Source organism: Nicotiana tabacum, chromosome 3 (assembly GCF_000715075.1).
Source record: "Nicotiana tabacum cultivar K326 chromosome 3, ASM71507v2, whole genome shotgun sequence".
NCBI classification, from domain to species: domain Eukaryota; kingdom Viridiplantae; phylum Streptophyta; class Magnoliopsida; order Solanales; family Solanaceae; genus Nicotiana; species Nicotiana tabacum.
The window spans coordinates 131,657,396-131,678,585 of NC_134082.1; the positions used below are offsets into that span (position 1 = coordinate 131,657,396).

The following is a 21,190-nucleotide window of genomic DNA, read 5'->3' on the forward strand; positions in this document are numbered from 1 at the left end:
TTCCTCGGGCTTTCTTCTAAGGCATGAATAGTTGCTTTGTACCCTTTTTCCTTTTCACCCCAAGCCAACCGTTCTTGGATTTTGTCATCAAAGGCTTGAACATGCGGTCTTTTTATGGGCCTTCTAGGATCAGGTTCTGGTGCATCATCCACACGGGATCTTTTCTCAAACCACCTAGCATAACCCGGATTTATCTCACCTTTCGCAGGATCTGGAACTTGGGTATCATCTTTCAAGTATCGACAACCATTCCAAATCTGTTGGATTAAAGCCTCAGGGAGAGTGGCTTCGGGGTGTAGCTCAATCACTTGCACACTCAAATCTTCATCATCAGGCACCACTTGGTATCTCCCTAGTTGTCTTAGAACTCTCTGTGGCGCATACGGCTGGACGCTTCTTAAACCCAACAACAGCAAATAACTCTTTAAGGTTGACATGTGTATCACCTCTCTTACCGGGAGCCATCCCAAAGTCCACTCAATTTGACTTGCCATTAAAGATCTTAAATGGGATATCCAGGCTTCCACCCCTTCTGGAAATTTATAATCTTTTATTCTTTCTTCATAACTCTCAATAAAATTGTCCTTGCTCGGACCATACTGCATGAACTTGGGGTGATGTCGGAGATGTTCAGTCAACCACATTTGCAATAAAATATTGCACCCTTCGAAGAATTTTGCCCCGGATTTACATAAAGTCAACGCCTGATAAATGTCTGAGAGAATGATCGGGGCAAGAGTGTGATGTTCCTTGGTAGTGAGGACTTGTACGACTCTGGCTATGCGAATATCAATCGTCCGCTCTTTGTTTAGGAAGACCATGATTCCCAGAAAAGCCACCATGAAAGCGAAGCGTCGGTGAATCTGCCAGGTGTCCTTGTTTTGTTTGTTAGTAAGGCCCTTTTCATAAATTTCAAATCCATCCGGCTTTCCGAACCTTGAATATAGGAAGTTGAAAGAACAACACCCTTTAACAATGTTGCTTTTTCTGATTTGATTACTGATATTCAGAAGACCAAAGAATCGGTGTACTGAAGGAGCCTTTGGGAATATAAGATTCAGGTTTCTCAAATCTCCGTCAAAACCAGAATATCCAGCTATTTCTTCTAATGTGGGAGTAAGCTCGAAATCAGAGAAGCGAAAGACATTGTGAACAGGGTCCCAAAAAGTCACTAGTGCCGTAATCAAATCATCGCGTGGTTTAATTTTCATAATATCTGTGAGAGCTCCCAAATACTTAATGACCCATTTTTGACCATATCGTCCTAACTCACGCCACCACATCTGAAGCCGAAATAGAAACTCATCTGCATTTGTGAACGGTGGGTTTTGGACGGTGCTCATTTTGTACCTGTGAGTGATTTTAGTTTTTTTTTAAAAAACAAAATCAAGACTCATTTTGAAAAAATCATTAATATAAAAAAACACTTCTATGAAGAAGATTTAAAGGTTGTGTTTGCTAACCGGCAATTTTTTTTTGTTTTTTTTTTTGAAAAAAAAAACGACCAAAGGCGGTTGTTCTTGCAAAAACAGCCTTCTGGCGCCCTTTTGGGGACGTTCGGCATATTTTGGACAAGAATGGCATTGCCTTACTTATGACAATACAATGACATTTACGTACCCACATTTTAATTATTTATTATCTATTTTATTTTCTTATATTTTTTTAAATAGTTGGGCCCGATGTGGGCTGCCTATGTATCTCACATCCGGCGAGAATCAAACTTACGTAGTTCGAAATAATAAAACTATTTTTAAAAGAAACACAACATTTCCTTTTCTTTTCAAAATTTCGACAGAATTTCAACATATTTTGGAAATTTTTTTTTTTCGAAAACAGCCAATTTTCTTTCTCGGTTCTCACATTGATTTTCCTTTTCTAACTTTTTCCTATAAGCTGGTCAACATGCAAATCCGAAACAAATGAATGCACAAGTAGCAAGTAAGATGCATCAGGATGGTCTTTTCATTTCGGGTATACCTATCCTAGACAGACCCAACCCCTGTGTTGAGTCTCCGAAGTCAAATGCACATGATGCAAACAAACGTTCATAATAGGGATCCGACATGAAGCGGAGTTATTCTAAGTGTAAAACCTAGGGTATACTGTTCTAGACCTGGCTTACCCAAGCGGACATCTTGAGCCGAAGTGGGGGCAACGTACCGGGAGCACGAAAATCTACCCGGCCTAGTTACTTGGCCTAACTTCGTTCTATTTGGTATGACTTTTAACAAAAAGGTGGGTCACGCGCACGTGTGCACCATAAATTCAGAAGACTCAGAAAGAAGAAGGGTTTCGTAACAGTTTATATATATAGTTCAGATAATATCAAAGCGGTAAAAAGCAACATTTAGCACATTAAGCCCAAACATGTGAATAAACTAGATAATAAATAAAGCCAAATATAACAATTATTCTAAGCTCAAATTCTTGAACCCTGAACCAGAGATTTTGGGTTCTCGTCCCTAGAAGAGTCGCCAGAGCTGTCACACCTCCTTTTTACTACACCCCCGAGAAAGGGGTGTAAATATAAGAGAGTTTTTCCAATTAAAGGACAATCGAAACAGGATTATTTATATTAAATTCAGAGTCGCCACTTGGGAGATTTATGGTGTCCCAAGTCACCGGTTTAAAATCCCGAATCGAGGAACGATTGACTCTGTAATACAGTCCGCAAACCAGAAATCCGGATAAGAAATTCTGTTAACCTGGGAGAAGGTGTTAGGCATTCCCGAGTTCCGTGGTTCTAGCATGGTCTCTTAACTGTTATATTGGCTTAATTATCTGATTTAGAACGATTTGAACCTACGTGCAATTTTAATTTTAACCGCTTTTTAATTAAGAAAATTATCTTGAAACGGGTTACGCACACGTATACCCATTTATTTGGCGCATCAAAAATCATGTCACGCATACGTGTCCACGATTAATAACGCTTTATTAATGTTAAGAAAATTGGGCCAAAATTGTGCATACTCCGATTTTGCTTTTAGAATCGTAATTATGTCACGCGAACATGTACACGACCACGATAGTATTTTATTAAGACTAAGATTGTTTCGCCCGATGTTGCGCGAACGCATACGTTGGTCTTAATTCTGGAACCCGTAATCATGCCACATGACATGCACCCACGATTCGCGATATATTTTATTTAACGTTGTTAAGATTTGGATTTGGGTCACATAAATGTGCACCCGAGTTTAGGACTAAAATACGCGCCTAAAGCAACTACGCGTTTTAACTTTGCGAGTGCCATGGAGTTTTGCTAAATGGCACGCCTCGAATTCTAAAGTTGAGTTGAAAATTAATTAAAGCGAGGGCCACGCAATTGTCATTTTTGCTCGGCATGACTCAATTAAATTCTTACATTAATTAGTTAATTCGCTCCCACCTATGAAACTGCGCTTACTATTCTAATTTGCAGCCTTAATTACTCATTAATTAAACAGCCATTTGCAAGAATAACTAGCCTTACACTAAAGTAGAGACATTTACGAGAATAACCACCTTTTGCATTCTTGAGCCTTAGGCTTGAAATGTGAAATTCCAACAATTAAATGACTTTTATCATGGCACTACAACACCCAGATTTTATTATATGGACTAGCCTAAACCACTTAAAGCAAACTCGCATAATTAATAAACCAAACAATATTCAGCATTCGAATGCAAGCAATTTACCTTAAATAAATATACTACTAGTATAAATGAAGAAAAAAAATGAAGTTGATATTAAGCCCAATGCATAACATGACCAAAACTCAAACCGTTCATTCTTCCGATTACCCGGATTCCTGTCTCATTCAGCAGTAATCCCAACAACCCAACTAATGACTATTTTTTTATACTTCTTCAATTAATGGACTGATGGTTTAATTAACACAAGGCTGCCCAGTTTAGGCTCAAACCTGAGCCCATCAGCCTACCTTATTTTAATTACTAATGAGTCCAGATACTATCTAAATCATGGGCCCAAAATGAGCCCAGTATCATGTTACCAATGCCAGCCCAATTCAATGACACAATGTAATGGCCACGCAGGGATTCAAGGTCGAATCCTTGCAACAACATGATTGACTCATAGGTTTTCCAAATTACACCAACGGCCCTTTGAACATATAAAAGTAAAAAAAATTTGCAACATTGTATAAACATAGATACCACTAAACTAGAAACACCCCTGAAATTAATAAACCAAATTCCATTTTTAGTAATTACACATCCATTATGCATAGCAGATCCAAATATATTACGGCAAACTAAGAAGCTCTTACTTAATACATGTTTAATGGAAGGTACATTTAGATCAAACTCACTAAACTACTGCAGAGATCGATTGGAATGAATACCATGCAATCCACAGCCATGAAACACATTCACAAGATGTTATTCACATATTAAAAATTGAAACACCACTGAAACAACTAACTATATAATCACATCTCTCCTTTCTAGCATGGATTCTATACTGAATCACATTTACAACTTAACTTTGAACACACTCCTTTCAATATAAATATAGAATCAGGCCTATATGTTGATCACCAAATGTACTAATTATCCAATCTCATAGATACCTACGACTTTCAAATATTGCCAAACATTTAACATGACCTTTTATTCACCTTTGATGCCCCACAATGAACTACCCAGCTAATACTACTACAACAGTCCATACTCAGATCAAACAGAAAGAAATATAAGAGGATCAAGCTAAGCTAAACAGTTCTGAAAGTGCAGAAACATTGAATAACCAACTGCATTAGTACAAATCTCTATTTAAAGGAACTAATTTTCATATTTATTCATTCTCATACTTTGGAAGGTGAGATGAATACCTGGTAACAAACAGCAACACAAAAGGAGAAAAACTGAGTTGAGATCAGAACATAAACAGCAGAAATCGACAGCATCGACAAAACAATCCCAATTTTAATCCAAGAAAAACAGTTATTAACCCCAGATAGTTCAATGAAACAGTATATGGAAGATGATTTCAGCCAATTCGAAATTGAAAACCAGAAAATAGAAATCAATGAAAACAGTAATTTCCAGTTTTTTCCAGTATTTTCGGAGTTATTTTCTTTGTATTCTTAACTGCCAGCCTCTCTCTTCTATATCTTAAGCTCTATCTCCCCCTTCTTCTTCTTCTGATTTTCAGCTCCCTTAAATGGGTCTCAATTAGTGCATTTTTCACTACAACTTATCTTCTCCATTTTAAATTATCCACTCAAATTAGTGCTTTTAGTTAATTCAATAATGCAAATACTACCCTACCACTATTAGAAGCTTCTCAATTAGTGACCACTTGTAATAAACTTATAATAATCAATTCTTATCAACACAATTAAACAAGAATTTAAACCAAATTATTAAACTAATCTTAATCATTCTGACTAAACCTAGAATACGAAGGACTTAGAGGTTACCATAATTAAAAGAAGAAATCAAGAATTCAGATGACATGAATAATAGCTAAAAAAGCTCATGAATAAACCAGACCAAATCTTCCACACAATTAAGGTCGATTTCGACCTCAAACCTTCCAATATTTAACCGATTTGGAATTTGGGATTTTAGGGTTCCTTTAAGATTCGAACAATTCTGGTGTCATTCAAAGGGTGTGAAGTGGAGATTTGGAAAGAGGGTAGTGAGATGGTCCTGGGGTATCGATTTGGGGCTGGTTGGCTAGGCTAGGGTTCGGGGTCCGATCTTCGATCCAAGATTCGAAGAGTTATGGGGTGATTCGAGGAAAAGGGAGTGAGGATTTGGCATGAGGAGATGAAGGGGAATCGATGGTGTTAATTTGGGGTTGTTTGGGCTACCGGAACCGCTGTGAGGCGATTTCCGGTGGGCGGAGGGCGGTGGTGTGAGGCGGTGGGAGACAGGGGTGTCTCTGAAGAGAGACAAAGGAGGGGGGGTTCTGAGAGGGGTAAGGGTTTGGGGGGGGGTTGATATATTAAATGTTTGATTTAATTAGGGCCGTTGGATGATTGGAAACCAACGGCTCCGATTAAATCGTAAATGAGAACGGGGTCGTTTTGGTTTCAACTGGAGCGGTCCGGGTGTGGGAATGGGTCAGGTTGTGGGTGAAGCTCTAGACCGTTCGATCAAATTAATTCAACAGCCCAGATTAAAGCATGTCCAAACGACGTCGTTTGGTTTAGTCTGGTGATGGGCCGGGTTGGAACGGATTTGGGCCGGACTGGGGGTGGGGGGTTTTCAGGTGTATTTGATTTGGGCCTCTTGAATTAAATTGAATTTGGCCCAAATTTGTCTTCCTTCTCTTTCATTAATTCTTTTTCTTTTCTTTTCTTCCTTTTTCTTGCAAAAATTAAAACTTAAAAATCCTAAATTAATTATAAAAGACCTAAATTAGATTAAAAATATTAATTAACTTTAAATAATACCTATCACAAATAATTAAACACTATATTAAAAGAAAATCACACAATTTGACCAAAATACAAAAATATGTTATTTTTTGTGAATTTTCATTTTTGTAAAACATCTAATTATTAATTAATTATAAAAAATCAAATCTTAAATGCAAATGCTATATTTTTTGTATTTTTAATGCATTAATAAAATTAAACATGCATACAAACATATGCAAACAATCAGGAAAATCGCACAATAATTCCTAAAAATAGCACATAATTAAAGAAAAGTCCTAATTTTGGGAATTCTTTTGGAGTAATTCGTATGAGGCAAAAATCACGTGCTCACAGTTGAAACTGAAAAAGCATATGTAGCTTTGAAATATTGTGAGGGATAAGAGTGAAACTCTAGTGCAGAAGGAAGCTTAAAATTAGGACTTATTGAACCAGGTGAGGATAATGAGAGAAGATGAGGATAAGGAAAAGAGTGCTCATTAAAAATAACGTGTCTAGAGATATATACTTTATTACTTGAAGGATCAAAACACGTATATCCTTCATAATTAGAGCGATAATCAATAAAAATACAGTGTTTGGATCTAGGACTCAACTTATGTAATGAATAATCACGTAAATTAGGATAACACGAACAACTAAAGATACGTAAGTGATGGTATGTGGCAGGCTTACCAAAAAAACTTCATAAGGAGTCTTAAAGTTAAGTTTAGAGGAAGGAATAATATTTAAAAGATGGACAGCATTGTTAAGAGCTTCAACCCAAAATTGAGATGGAAGAGAGGACTGAAATAATAAAAAACGAACCATATTTAAAATTGTACGATGCATGCGTTCGGCTTTACCATTTTGTTGGTGAGTATGAGGGCATGAAAAGCGAAGAAAAACACCGTTGTTATTAAGAAAGGAACGAAATTCTTGAAGCTTAACAAACTCAGCAGCCCCATCACATTGGAGAGATGTAATTTTTATTGAAAATTGAGTTAATGCATATGCATAAAACTGCTTGAACATAGTGAAAGTCTCATATTTCAGCTTTATAGGAAAAATCCAAGAAAACTTAGTGAAATCATCATGAAAAAAAATATAATATCTAAAACCAGTAAATCAAGGAACTGGAGAAGTCCAAATATCACTATGGATTAATTCAAAAGGAGATTCAAAAAAAGACCACGAATCCATAAATGGTAACTTGTGATGTTTGCCACGTTGACAAGCATTGCATAAATTGTCTAGGCCTTGTAATGAAGAATAAGGCTGTCACGACCCAAACCAATGGGCAGTGACGGGCACCCGATACCTTACTTAACCGAGTACCAACATAATGTATCTGTCATATCATAATATCATGGGCAAATAGCCTAGAAAGGTCGTCATGAGATAACAAAAATAAAATATAAGGGAATAATAAATATTGGACGACCTGACATGACATGAAAACTTATACATGTGACATACGTGCCTATAAAACCAAAGTGATAACTCATACACTGAACATAGGCCGATAAGGCCATATGATTTTCATATGCATAACATATGTCTACAAGCCTCTAAGAGTACATAAAATCATAAAGGTCGAGACAGGGCCCCACCATGTCAATCAGTATATATCTAAAGCATACTGACCAAATAGGCAACTCTGAAGCAAGTGGAGTGCACCAACACCTCCGCTGAGCTGATAGCCTACTAGGAGGAATGTCAACCTATCAATTGGGACCTGCAGGCATGAAACGCAGCGTCCCTAGGCAAAAGGGACGTGAGTACCAATAAAGTACCGAGTATGTAAAGCAAGAAAGCATAAACAAGAATAGTAATATAAAGAGAGATAGAGGAGATACAACCTATAACATCTGCGTGCCTCTGTGGGCTGCTGACATGAAATGCGTAATACATATATATACATAAACTTTTAAAAATATACGCGTCTGTAGGCATCATCATCATCATCATCATATCGTACCCGGCCTCAAAGAGGACTCGGTAAAAACGTACCCGGCCATCATAAGGCTCGGTAGAATCGTACCCGGCCACGTGGAGCTCGGTAAATCCAACTGATCAGTGGTTACACAATATATATCGTACCCGGCCTACTATAGTGCGGCTCGGTAGAGTAAAATAGATATTATATATAATGCATGCTAAACTCATGGAATCACGTTCTAAACCTTTTGGAGTGACTTAAGGTCGTTGCACCTTCGATTAACATTATGGACATCATACCATCAATATGAGCTTCTATAGGATTCAAGGATCATACATACTTGCTTAGAATAACTTTATAAGGAAAGAACAACATGGGCAACCTTAGTTTCTAGGAGTAGATCTGTTACGAAATAGTGTATTCATTTCACTTTAGATCATGCCAAAAGAAAGAGGGAAGTGCCTTAACATACCTTAACCATGGTGAGTACTTAATACATCTTAAGCAACTCTTCAAACAACTCAACTCAATCTACCATTGCATAAGGAGATTCAAAATTAGTGTTGAATAAAGGCTAAGTTTGCAACTTAAACTTGTAGCTCATTTATATAAATTCGGGCAGCATCTCCCCAGTAACAAGAGCCTCCTCCAATACCATATACCAACAACAATTACCAGAGAAATCCATCAATACCAATTATCAATAACAAGACACCATAAAACTACAACAAGTCATAACTATTTTACGACGAGCGACAAGCTCCAATTGGAATTCGTATATCCCTTATCATCCCTTATAGACTTTTTACTTTAAATTAATAGTATCATTAACATGATAATGAAGTCATTCATCAATAATTCCAACCTTATACCATATATCCATAACAAAGAAAATGATCCACAACTCCAATTATTCTTAATTAGCAACTTTATTCACTAGTTCATGTCTAGTTCATCCATTTAACTCAACCGATGTCAATATAACCTTAAGCACTTGTTGGAACACAATATAATTACCTCCTACAGTAGATGCAAGTCGAAATCTATATTATATTTAGCTTACAACAGCCCAACACACCCCAATCAATTCATACCAAAAACAACGACTATAGTAGTGTCCAACACCCCGAAAATATTACAAAGAATGACTAATCCATTATTTCACAAATATGTGGTATTTCTTCAAACTATTTATCCTCCAAAAACTCCATTAAATATCAGCAAAAGATACAGCCCAAAAGCTACACGAAATAGCCCACAAAACAGTCCATTACAAATCAAATAACTCGAACTCACGGCTTCCGATCACCTTCCCGTGAGTTCTAAATATTATGAAATGAATTAATCAACCTTACTTTATATTTAAGAGCTTAAAACCAGAAATTAAGAATTTTCTTAACTATTAAATACCTTCCAACACTCAAACTATAAAGAAAAGAAAGGTTATATAGCAATACTTACGTCGTGGGGATCGTTCTTGTGTTATTGCTTCGTGATTTCGTGCCCGGGATGATGGTATTATTTGAAACCCTTGTAGAGAGCTTAAGGGTGATGTTAGGGGTATTATTTGGTCGTGCTCTCTGGAAATATGCAGAAAGAGACGAGATAAAGGAGATAATCTCCATTTTTGTTGAAAAGTCAAAAGGTGCTACTTGGCACCCTATAATTGGCTCGTCTTCCAATACTTATAACTTTTTATCTGGGTGTCGTATGAGCAAATGGTTAAGAGCATTGGAAACTAAATTCTAAGACCTTTAATTTGATATATAATATGTCCCAAAAAGACCTCATATAGCACACGAAATCTATTACTCAAAAAGCTTCATTACAAGACAAATCCTTAGTCGGTTTTTTCGCAACTTAAATCCGATTTTTTTCAAACTTTATACTCCATATACAAACATCATATATAGTCATATCATGGCTTTAAACTCATTTAAATCATGATTAACAAGTCTCATATTTATCTTAACTTGCATAACACTTCGGCAAACCTTTCTTGTCCTGGTAGAAGGATTTCATCCTTTTTGAGTTTACATTAGATAATCCTATAATGATAGTAACATCTGAAGTACGGGGTGTAACAACATGTACCCTTGTAAATATTTATCCTTGAATATTAACTCTCAAAGGCTTGCAAGAAAAAAATGGGATGTAACACCATTAAATCACTTTATATACTTTCCAAGAGGATCTCATTTCTGAGCTTACATCAACGGACTTACGACGTACTTTCCCGTACAAAAATATGGGTTGTAACATTATTCCCCCCTTTAGAACATTCGTCCTCGAATGTTGACTGATGCGCTTCTCATTATCATACCATATGGCTCTTATGAATACTTTAATATTGTCCTTTGCCATCTAGGCAATTGTTCTATGAAGAAATCCAAAAACTAGGGCATTCCCCCTTTTAGGCCTATTCTCACATCGCGACTTATGGCCATAGTTTTTCCAATCTCGTAACTTCGACTACCTTCTATAATGAGTCATATATGACTGTGTCCTTTTATGCACGACTCTTCTCTTTTTTTTCCTCCAGCTTTTTGCCAATCTCTTGGCTTCACATTGTGAATACATATATAGAACTAAGACATGATGTCCCTCTAGGCATATATAGGTATACTTAAGCTCTTCGCTTGGTACTTTGCTGAATGTACGACTATTGCTATAATTCGTTTTATAGCCTTGGTATTATTACTGAGGTGTGCTACACAACTATAGGTTACTTTCTCATTGCTTGTCCCATAACCTGTCGGTGCAACCCTGCCACATTAGGAACATATAATCGACCTCAATATCTTAGTACTCCATCTCACCCTGCCACATTAGGAACATATAATCGACCTTGATATCTGAGGACTCCATCTCCTGTAATCTCAAATAGTGTTTTCTCCTTTTGAGGGGTTGTATCTCTTTAATGATCTAGCACATGATCTTCATACTGGCATTCCTTCACTTCAGTTACTAAAGATGGGGTTTCCATGTCCTAAGTAGTAACTTTGGTACCACCTGCATCTAGTAATCGAATTCCAAGATTAGCTGGCAGATGAAGCTCGCAAGCTATCTCACTCTTCTATACCTTTAAATATGATAGGCTAAACATAGATATACGATTGAGGGCGTTGACTACTCCATTCTCTTTCCATGGATGATATAAAGTATAAACGTCAAAGTCTTTCACTAACTCCAACCATCGCCTCGGATGTAATACATTGTCACTAAGGCTCGCGTCTCATCAGGGAACATCTGAAGTGATATTCTTGATGCACTTAGGGATGATACTATACTTCAATAACTGCATTTTCATAACATCCCAACGTATTAATCTTATGGGGGCATTCTAATACCGTGTCATCCATAAAATCTCTTTTCTTTAAATCATTACTCAATCGAAGGCCCAAACGTTATTCTCTTAACAATCACAATTACACCCTTATTCTACTACCAGGGCAGCAGTAATCCATCTCTTCTAATTGCTCATGTTCTTATACTCCTCTAAGTTCATTCAAAGTGTACCGAGCTTTCTATAGCTCATGGAAATCATTAGACCTCTTGTTTTGACGGGTTTAATCCTGAGACCTTGCCTATTATTTCCATCTTCTCACTCATATTTACCATACTTACCTTTAAATCTCGCACCGTATATTCTATCAATTTCATAACCTCCCTTCTACATTAGTGGAATTCACATCCATACCTTAAAGCTCTACTATAATACTTGCAACCCTGGTGCATACACAATCTGGTGGGAGCTTCGCATTAACGTCTTATGAGGATGGTACTCTTCTAATTGATTTATCGTAGAGCTTTTATAGAATATGATTGTTGTACTATCTCTTTTATACCTCTACTATTAAAAGTATTCCTGCTATGGTTTGAGTCACGATTTCTATAATCATCTGGGTCTAACAATCGGACTCGTGATGTAACTTTCGAGCTTCCTCTTCTTTATCAGCCTTTAATTAAGCTTAGGCTATCTTCCAATCTTCAGCTTATGGTATTAGCTATTACATTAGCCCTTCATGGACTCTATGTAGCATCCATGAGATAATCTTTTAACAATTCAAGCCTTTATAGGTGCGTGGACTTAATTCTTTCTTTTAACTTATACTAGAGTCTCCTATAGTTGTATGAATGTCAACATATATGCTGCATGGATATAACTCTGAAGTCTTAAGTGCATTCACAACGTAATTAACTCTAGATCATTGATTGAATAATTCCTTTCGTGCCTTCTCATCGTTCTTTAAATGTAAGCAATCACTTTTCCTGGTCGTTTTGCCACTTGTTGCATGAATACTTGGCTTATTTTATTTCCCACCAATACTTGAATTTCCTATAACTCATTTGATCTCAAATATCACTTTTGACTTCCCGTTCATTAGTCACGATAGGTTCCACTTTCGTATTGAGTACATACAATGTTGTAGTGGGACTGTTGTTACCCAACCATATCTTCTTTATGTCATTATGCTTAAGTTGAAGCCTTCTTCCTTATTTCCTCAGCTAGTATTTCTTTGTATTACTTAAGGAGACCTTCTGGATCTTGTAAAGTTACGATCTTTTTATACTATATACCCGAAGGAATTTTCGATATTCTTACTCGCCTACAAACATCCTTAGTTACATACCTTCGTGCCCTTGTACTCGTTGTGTTAATTCTAAACTCAGATTTTGATTATCTCCTTCGTGGCGCTCTCCATTATTTCCGTAACACTTATACAATACCTTTAAATACTCCAACTCCTATCTGAACATTTCTCAAGGTTACGACATCATATCTGCGAGACTGAATTTGCTAGATTAGGATTCACTATGTTTATCTTGCATGATCTGCTGATTTGCTTATAACCTCTTGTATAGCCATAACTTGGCTCTTCCTAAATCAACTACAAACTACTCGTTGGTCCATTCTCATATCTATATTCTGTGTAATCTCTCTTTAGTTAATTACTTTGTCTTAAGTTACCTCTCACACTGACTCCTTATATATCAAGTGTTCATTTGTACTTCTTTATCAATCATCGGGTGTGCAACCCTTACCGCTTCTCTCCGGTATCATACTTGCATAATGTTTTGGAGTCATATCATATCTATAGGATCTGAATAGATGCAATCTCATTCCTTTCACCCTTTTGCCGCATTCCTCATTTACTATTCCATAGTTACCTCTTCATTTTGTCATTTTTTTCACATCTTCACTAACATCTTACTCGCCTTGCGGTAACCTTTCTATACCGGGGATAATTGAATTTATTACGCATAAGGGTGACACTTAGTGTAAGTGGCACACTTACTCCCTTAGGCTTAACTCTGCTCCACGTACTTGCTTTGGGAAGCATCTTCCTGAATGAACCTTAAATGTTATTATTTTGTTGTCCATTCTATTATTGTCGGAATATTATCTCTGAAATTCTCATGATATCAACCATTATAAAATCCTTCAGTCCCTAATTCATGTTCAGTTTATCTTGTTCACCAGCCCATACTGATTTTTATTACTCTGGGGTCTAACCTTTCCTCCTTGTAATCACGCTGAAGTCACCAACTCACTTCTCGAAATAAGGATATGACTTTATGGTTTATACTCTTTTATTGCCTCAAGGACTATCACTTCTTGTATTTTCCTTCAGTTGACTATAGACTCTATCATCGTGTCATATTTTGATTTACTGTTATCACCCATATATCACATCTTACTCATAATGCTTCATTTACTCTCTTCTTATTCTCCGGATAATACTTTTTGTCTATCACTTTATTCTGAAAATTCCAACAAAAAGTTCTTTCCCTTTTTGCTCCCCTAGCTTCATCTTACTGGCTCTTTGGAATGCCTAACATTCTCCTATTTTGTTTTTACTTAGGGCTAGAGTCATACTAAGGTAAATATTTGTCCCTTTTAGGATCCCACTGCCTATCTTCTGAAATTTCTGAATATTCCAGTATTTATATTTGATTGTACTACTCTAGAGTTCACCATTTGGGTATCTCATAAGGAGATCTATTACCACATTTGCACCATCTTTCGGAAACATTAGTTAATGATAACAATCCATCCATAATCTTTGGGTTACTCAAACCCGAACTGAATCTTGATATCACATTCTTCTCTTAAACTATATTTGTTAGCTCCCATATGGCATAACTCAGATGGGTTTGGCCAATTGTATATATCTCCATAATATTGAAGGTAACACCAATACTTACATTTCTCTGCCTGAATTGTAAATACTGATAATCTTCATTAACTAGGTACCTCGTACCCTTCAGCATCTTGCTTGTTTTACTTGGTGAAACTTGTGTCTACTTTCCGATTCTCTTATTCCTTTTTACCATACGAGTGGATAGATATTCTTGTCTTAGGGATCCTTATCAAGAGCTTTACACATCTAAATACACATATGATCTGTTGAAGACCTCATATTTAGTCATCATAAGCATGATGCAAAATCGAGTTCCTCTGACTCAACTCTTTCGCATCAAAATTCAACCTCTTACCAACTATCTTTCTGGATGTAAGTATCATTGTATTATGAATAAAACAAAATTTAGGAGTTTGAATTCTTATAACAGAGATCTAGCACACGATCTAGAACAAGAAGAAAGAGTGACAATCCTAAATGCCCTGTAGCCTCATGCTTATAAGTGTGGTGCACAACACACCTATAAACAAGACTCTACTTGACACGGCTTGTAGACTTCCTAGGACAGAACTGCTCTGATACCACTTCTGTCACGACCCAACCAATGGGCAGTGACGGGCACCCGATACCTTACTTAACCGAGTACCAACATAACGTATATGTCATATCATAATATCATGAGCAAATAGCCTAGAAAGGTCGTCATGAGATAACAAAAATAAAATATAAGGGAATACTAAATATTGGACGACCTGACATGACATGAAAACTTATACATGTGACATACGTGCCTATAAAACCAAAGTGATAACTCATACACTGAACATAGGCCGATAAGGCCATATGATTTTCATATACATAACATATGTCTACAAGCCTCTAAGAGTTCATAAAATCATAAAGGTCGAGACAGGGCCCCACCATGTCAATCAGTATATATCTAAAGCATACTGACCAAATAGGCAACTCCGAAGCAAGTGGAGTGCACCAACACCTCCGCTGAGCTGATAGCCTACTAGGAGGAATGTCAACCTATCAATTGGGACCTGCAGGCATGAAACGCAGTGTCCCCAGGCAAAAGGGACGTCAGTACCAATAAAGTACCGAGTATGTAAAGCAAGAAAGCATAAACAAGAATAGTAATATAAAGAGAGATAGAGGAGATACAACCTGTAACATCTGCGTGCCTCTGTGGGCTGCTGACATGAAATGCGTAATACATATATATACATAAACTTTTAAAAATATACGCGTCTGTAGGCATCATCATCATCATCATCATCATATCGTACCCGGCCTCAAAGAGGAATCGGTAAAAACGTACCCGACCATCATAAGGCTCGGTAGAATCGTACCCGGCCACGTGGAGCTCGGTAAATCCAACTGATCAGTGGTTACACAATATATATCGTACCCGGCCTACTATAGTGCGGCTCGGTAGAGTAAAATAGATATTATATATAATGCATGCTAAACTCATGGAATCACGTTCTAAACCTTTTGAAGTGACTTAAGGTCGTTGCACCTTCGATTAACATTATGGACATCATACCATCAATATGAGCTTCTATAGGATTCGAGGATCATACATACTTGCTTAGAATAACTTTATAAGGAAAGAACAACATGGGCAACCTTAGTTTCTAGGAGTGGATCTGTTACGAAATAGTGTATTCATTTCACTTTAGATCATGCCAAAAGAAAGAGGGAAGTGCCTTAACATACCTTAACCATGGTGAGTCCTTAATATATCTTAAGCAACACTTCAAACAACTCGACTCAATCTACCATTGCATAAGGAGATTCAAAATTAGTGTTGAATAAAGGCTAAGTTTGCAACTTAAACTTGTAGCTCATTTATATAAATTCGGGCAGCATCTCCCCAGTAACAAGAGCCTCCTCCAATACCATATACCAACAACAATTACCAGAGAAATCCATCAATACCAATTATCAATAACAAGACACCATAAAACTACAACAAGTCATAACTATTTTACGACGAGCGACAAGCTCCAATTGGAATTCGTATATCCCTTATCATCCCTTATAGACTTTTTACTTTAAATTAATAGTATCATTAACATGATAATGAAGTCATTCATCAATAATTCCAACCTTATACCATATATCCATAACAAAGAAAATGATCCACAACTCCAATTATTCTTAATTAGCAACTTTATTCACTAGTTCATGTCTAGTTCATCCATTTAACTCAACCGATGTCAATATAACCTTAAGCACTTGTTGGAACACAATATAATTACCTCCTACAGTAGATGCAAGTCGAAATCTATATTATATTTAGCTTACAACAGCCCAACACACCCCAATCAATTCATACCAAAAACAACGACTATAGTAGTGTCCAACACCCCGGAAATATTACAAAGAATGACTAATCCATTATTTCACAAATATGTGGTATTTCTTCAAACTATTTATCCTCCAAAAACTCCATTAAATATCAGCAAAAGATACAGCCCAAAAGCTACACGAAATAGCCCACAAAACAGTCCATTACAAATCAAATAACTCGAACTCACGGCTTCCGATCACCTTCCCGTGAGTTCTAAATATTATGAAATGAATTAATCAACCTTACTTGATATTTAAGAGCTTAAAACCAAAAATTAAGAATTTTCTTAACTATTAAATACCTTCCAACACTCAAACTATAAAGAAAAAGAAAGGTTATATAGCAATACTTACGTCGTGGGGATCGTTCTTGTGTTATTGCTTCGTGATTTCGTGCCCGGGATGATGGTATTATTTGAAACCCTTGTAGAGAGCTTAAGGGTGATGTTAGGGGTATTATTTGGTCGTGCTCTCTGGAAATATGCAGAAAGAGACGAGATAAAGGAGATAATCTCCATTTTGTTGAAAAGTCAAAAGGTGCTACTTGACACCCTATAATTGGCTCGTCTTCCAATACTTATAACTTTTTATCCGGGTGTCGTATGAGCAAACAGTTAAGAGCGTTGGAAACTACATTCCAAGACCTTTAATTTGATATATAATATGTCCCAAAAAGACCTCATATAGCACACGAAATTTATTACTCAAAAAGCTTCATTACAAGACAAATCCTTAGTCGGTTTTTTCGTAACTTAAATCCGATTATTCTCAAACTTTATACTCCATATACAAACATCATATATAGTTATATCATGGCTTTAAACTCATTTAAATCATGATTAACAAGTATCATATTTATCTTAACTTGCATAACACTTCGGCAAACCTTTCTTGTCCTTGTAGAAGGATTTCATCCTTTTTGAGTTTGCATTAGATAATCCTATAATGATAGTAACATCTGAAGTACGGGGCGTAACAACATGTACCCTTGTAAATATTTATCCTTGAATATTAACTCTCAAAGGCTTGCAAGAAAAAAATGGGATGTAACACCATTAAATCACTTTATATACTTTCCAAGAGGATCTCATTTCTGAGCTTACATCAACGGACTTACGACGTACTTTCCCGTACAAAAATATGGGTTGTAACAAAGGCCAAGTTATTGATCGTACTAATCTAGCTTAGTCATACAAGCAGTAGTAGAATTATCTTTAGGTGGATGGGAGATACTACTCAACTGAGCTTCATGAAGAAAAAGAAGGGATCTGGTTTCAACAAAGGTGGGAGGAAGGATACGAGTAGAGATAGAAGTGCTCACAGACATATATTCAGGAGGTAGGCCAGAAAGTATTTGTAAAACGAGATCCAAATCAGAGACGAGATTACCAATGGATATATGTTAACGCATCAGCAATGGACTTGAAACGGTGAACATATTCATTTATTGAAAGATCACCTTTCCTAAGATTGTGAAACTGGACCTTGAGTTGAAGAGTTCGGAAACTGACTTGGTCACGAAATGGACGCTTAATTTGAAGCCAAGCATCCCTAGCAGTGAGAGTATGGTGTGGCGGCTTGATTATAGCCTGGAGAATCTCTTGAGAAATTGTTGCCTGAATCCGTGAAAGAACAAAAAAGTCCAGTTGAACCCATTATCTGAAAGCGGGATTAGACACAGATGTGTCATCATCACAAGAAATAGAAGGCTCGGGACAAGGGATACTTCCATCAATGAAGCCATAGATACCATGACCCTTGAAAACAGGCAAGAAAAATTCTCTCCATAATATATAATTTATGTAATCAAGAACCGTGGCAATAAGATTCTTAATGTTCGAGATAAAAATAACATAATGAGATGATGGGAGAAGGGAAGAAGCCTTTACCATGGAGGTAGGTGGAGAAGGTGTTGATTCCGTAGGGGAAGAGGAAACCATAATTTGATGAAAGAGAGGAATAATCAATATAGAGATGACCTAGACTTCTGATATCATGTGACAATGTGTATTTCACAACAATCTGTATCGTAGTACACGGAGAGATATTTATAGTATTTTACATGTACATAAAAATGACTAAACTATCCTTAAATACAATATCTACTAGTAAGAACCATATAATTCATAGAAAGAATTTGACCATGATTTCTAAAGGGAAATTGTAGCCTTTGAAATTCATTTTCCAACAGTTTGAATGATTTGTCCTTGAACTTTTCTTTGCAAAACTAAAAGTTATGATATTTTTACTCAAAGTGAGCACTATAGAAAGATGAGAGTTCACGCATTTTAATTTTAATCGTATTCAAAAGATATTTTACAGAACTATTGTAAGTTTCTATCCTTTGCAAGATAACAAAACTTATTCTTCATTTATTTTTGAGAATTGGTAATTGTATTAATAAAATTAAATTTTCATTTTATTTATAAAACTCATGATCCAATGAAACAACAAATAAAATTTAAAAAAAAATTAGTAACGTACAATAGTATTGTTCAAATGAAACTGTTCTTATTAATTTTACTGAATTTCACATATCTATTACTTTAACATGTATTATAGATGGCCATAATTTGTAAACTCTTATTTATTTTAAATTTTTGATAATCTAGACGTTAAGAATTTATAAATGTTTTTATGCATAGGTTTAATTTTTTTCTCTTTCTAATTTATAATAGGGATTTTTACCTATTTATACTACATTATAAACTTATTTACCCCTCATAGAGAGGTTATTACTTAATTACATTAGCATATACAATTTACCATTTATATACAAATAACATATTAGATTCCAATCTTATCCATTTTAGGTTTTATTCTTCTCTATTTTTCTTCTCTTTATAGATATTTCTCTCTCGTTCCTCTTCGCATCGGCTTTTGCAGATGAACATACTCGAGCTTTGAAAAATGGTGAAAAAAAATAATTCAACTCGTTAAAAGCCATTGAATATGTACCAATACAAAGGGGTTACCAAATTTTTTTTAGATGAATAAACAAGAAATTGCCGACAAGAGTGGTGTTTGAAACTAAACTGAAATTAATTGATAGTGTAATTGAAACTAAATTGAAGTTGGTTGTGTATCATGAGCTTAAACTCCATTGATAGCCATTGCCCATTAGAAAACTTAGAAGCTTTAAATCTAGTGAGTTACAGACAGAGTTCGAAAAAGTCAAATCTTTGATGATTACATCATCTATAATTGAGTTGCGAAAACTTCTGGATAGGTATTCTATATCTTAACCGAATTCTTTATGGTTAAAGAATCTCTTTCTAGTTGCTCTGGAACAATTAGGAGATTCTCTAGAAGAAATACAGGGTTCTGCTTCTTGCGGCAACATATGGTCCCGCTTATGGGGTCAAATCAATACGTTCTAAGAAGAAAGATTGGAATATCAATCTCATCGAGATAATCGATCTCATACCAAATCCCATCAATCGAATCAGTTTTTCGAGAAATAATCGAAAATCAAAATTTGCAAAATTATTTTTTGTTTGGATGATTTGCAAAATTATTTTTTTGTTTGGATTGTTGTTGCAAATGATCGAGAATATCTTTTGAAGTTTATATCTCAATTTTGAGAGAATTTGGTGAATATTCGAGGTGGTTTTGGTTGGAATTATAGATTGAACTTCGAAAAAAAAGACATAAACAAATTGTATATATTTTGTATATCAAGTGTAAAAATAGTATACAAAATATCTACAACTTACAAGGTTGTATACAAGTTGTATATAAATTGTATGTAAATTGTAGGTTTTGACCGAATTATATACAAAAAGATTATATTTTTGTGGTAGATAAACTGTAGATTTTGATAGAATTTGTATAATTTTTTGTAAAATCCGTTAGTTATTTTCTGCAAATATAAAAACTTAGACAAACCGGGTAAATAAGTTTAAGTCTTGTATATATGCGAAAATTCTAAACCTTTGGGAGTACTTGTCAATTATCCAATGTTTCAGTTTAGAGGTGTTAGACGGTAACATTTGTTTAAAAAAACTAAGTGAAACAAAATCAAATACTAGAAAATAAACAGTTCAGGGACTACATGACGAAATTGATACAAGTTTAGAAACGTCGATTCTCTAGTGTCTTTGCTCATTCTTAAGTAAACTAATTAGAGCCTTTCTGTTTGTACCTCACTCCCTGAGATATTTTCTCAAATTAATCAAAATAGTAATACAGATTTTAGTACTATATTTCAATGATAAAGAGGGTTGATTAATTGCATAAAGTTCGCAAAGTTAATTTGTAATGTTTTCTATATAGTGCTGCAGTCTATTTAAACCTTGTATAATGTTTTGATTTCAGAAACATAATCGAATCAATTAGTGGTTCATTTTATTTCTAAAATTCAT

The 21,190-nt window shown here is 35.7% G+C and overlaps 2 long non-coding RNA genes across 3 annotated transcripts; both read right to left on the minus strand.

The window, feature by feature from the left end:
- Positions 1-7,771: 7,771 nt before the first annotated feature.
- Positions 7,772-10,111, minus strand: LOC142175090 (uncharacterized). 2 transcript variants are annotated; one of them, XR_012704278.1, is made up of 3 exons: positions 9,781-10,101; positions 8,792-8,850; positions 7,772-8,139 (listed from the first exon to the last, which is right to left on the minus strand). It is a non-coding gene; the product is annotated as an uncharacterized LOC142175090 (long non-coding RNA). The 2 variants fall into 2 exon arrangements; XR_012704277.1 differs by having other exon boundaries at positions 7,772-8,850; positions 9,781-10,111.
- Positions 10,112-15,235: 5,124 nt separating this feature from the next.
- Positions 15,236-17,300, minus strand: LOC142179502 (uncharacterized). Its single transcript, XR_012707844.1, has 2 exons — positions 17,181-17,300; positions 15,236-16,249 (listed from the first exon to the last, which is right to left on the minus strand). It is a non-coding gene; the product is annotated as an uncharacterized LOC142179502 (long non-coding RNA).
- Positions 17,301-21,190: the final 3,890 nt, after the last annotated feature.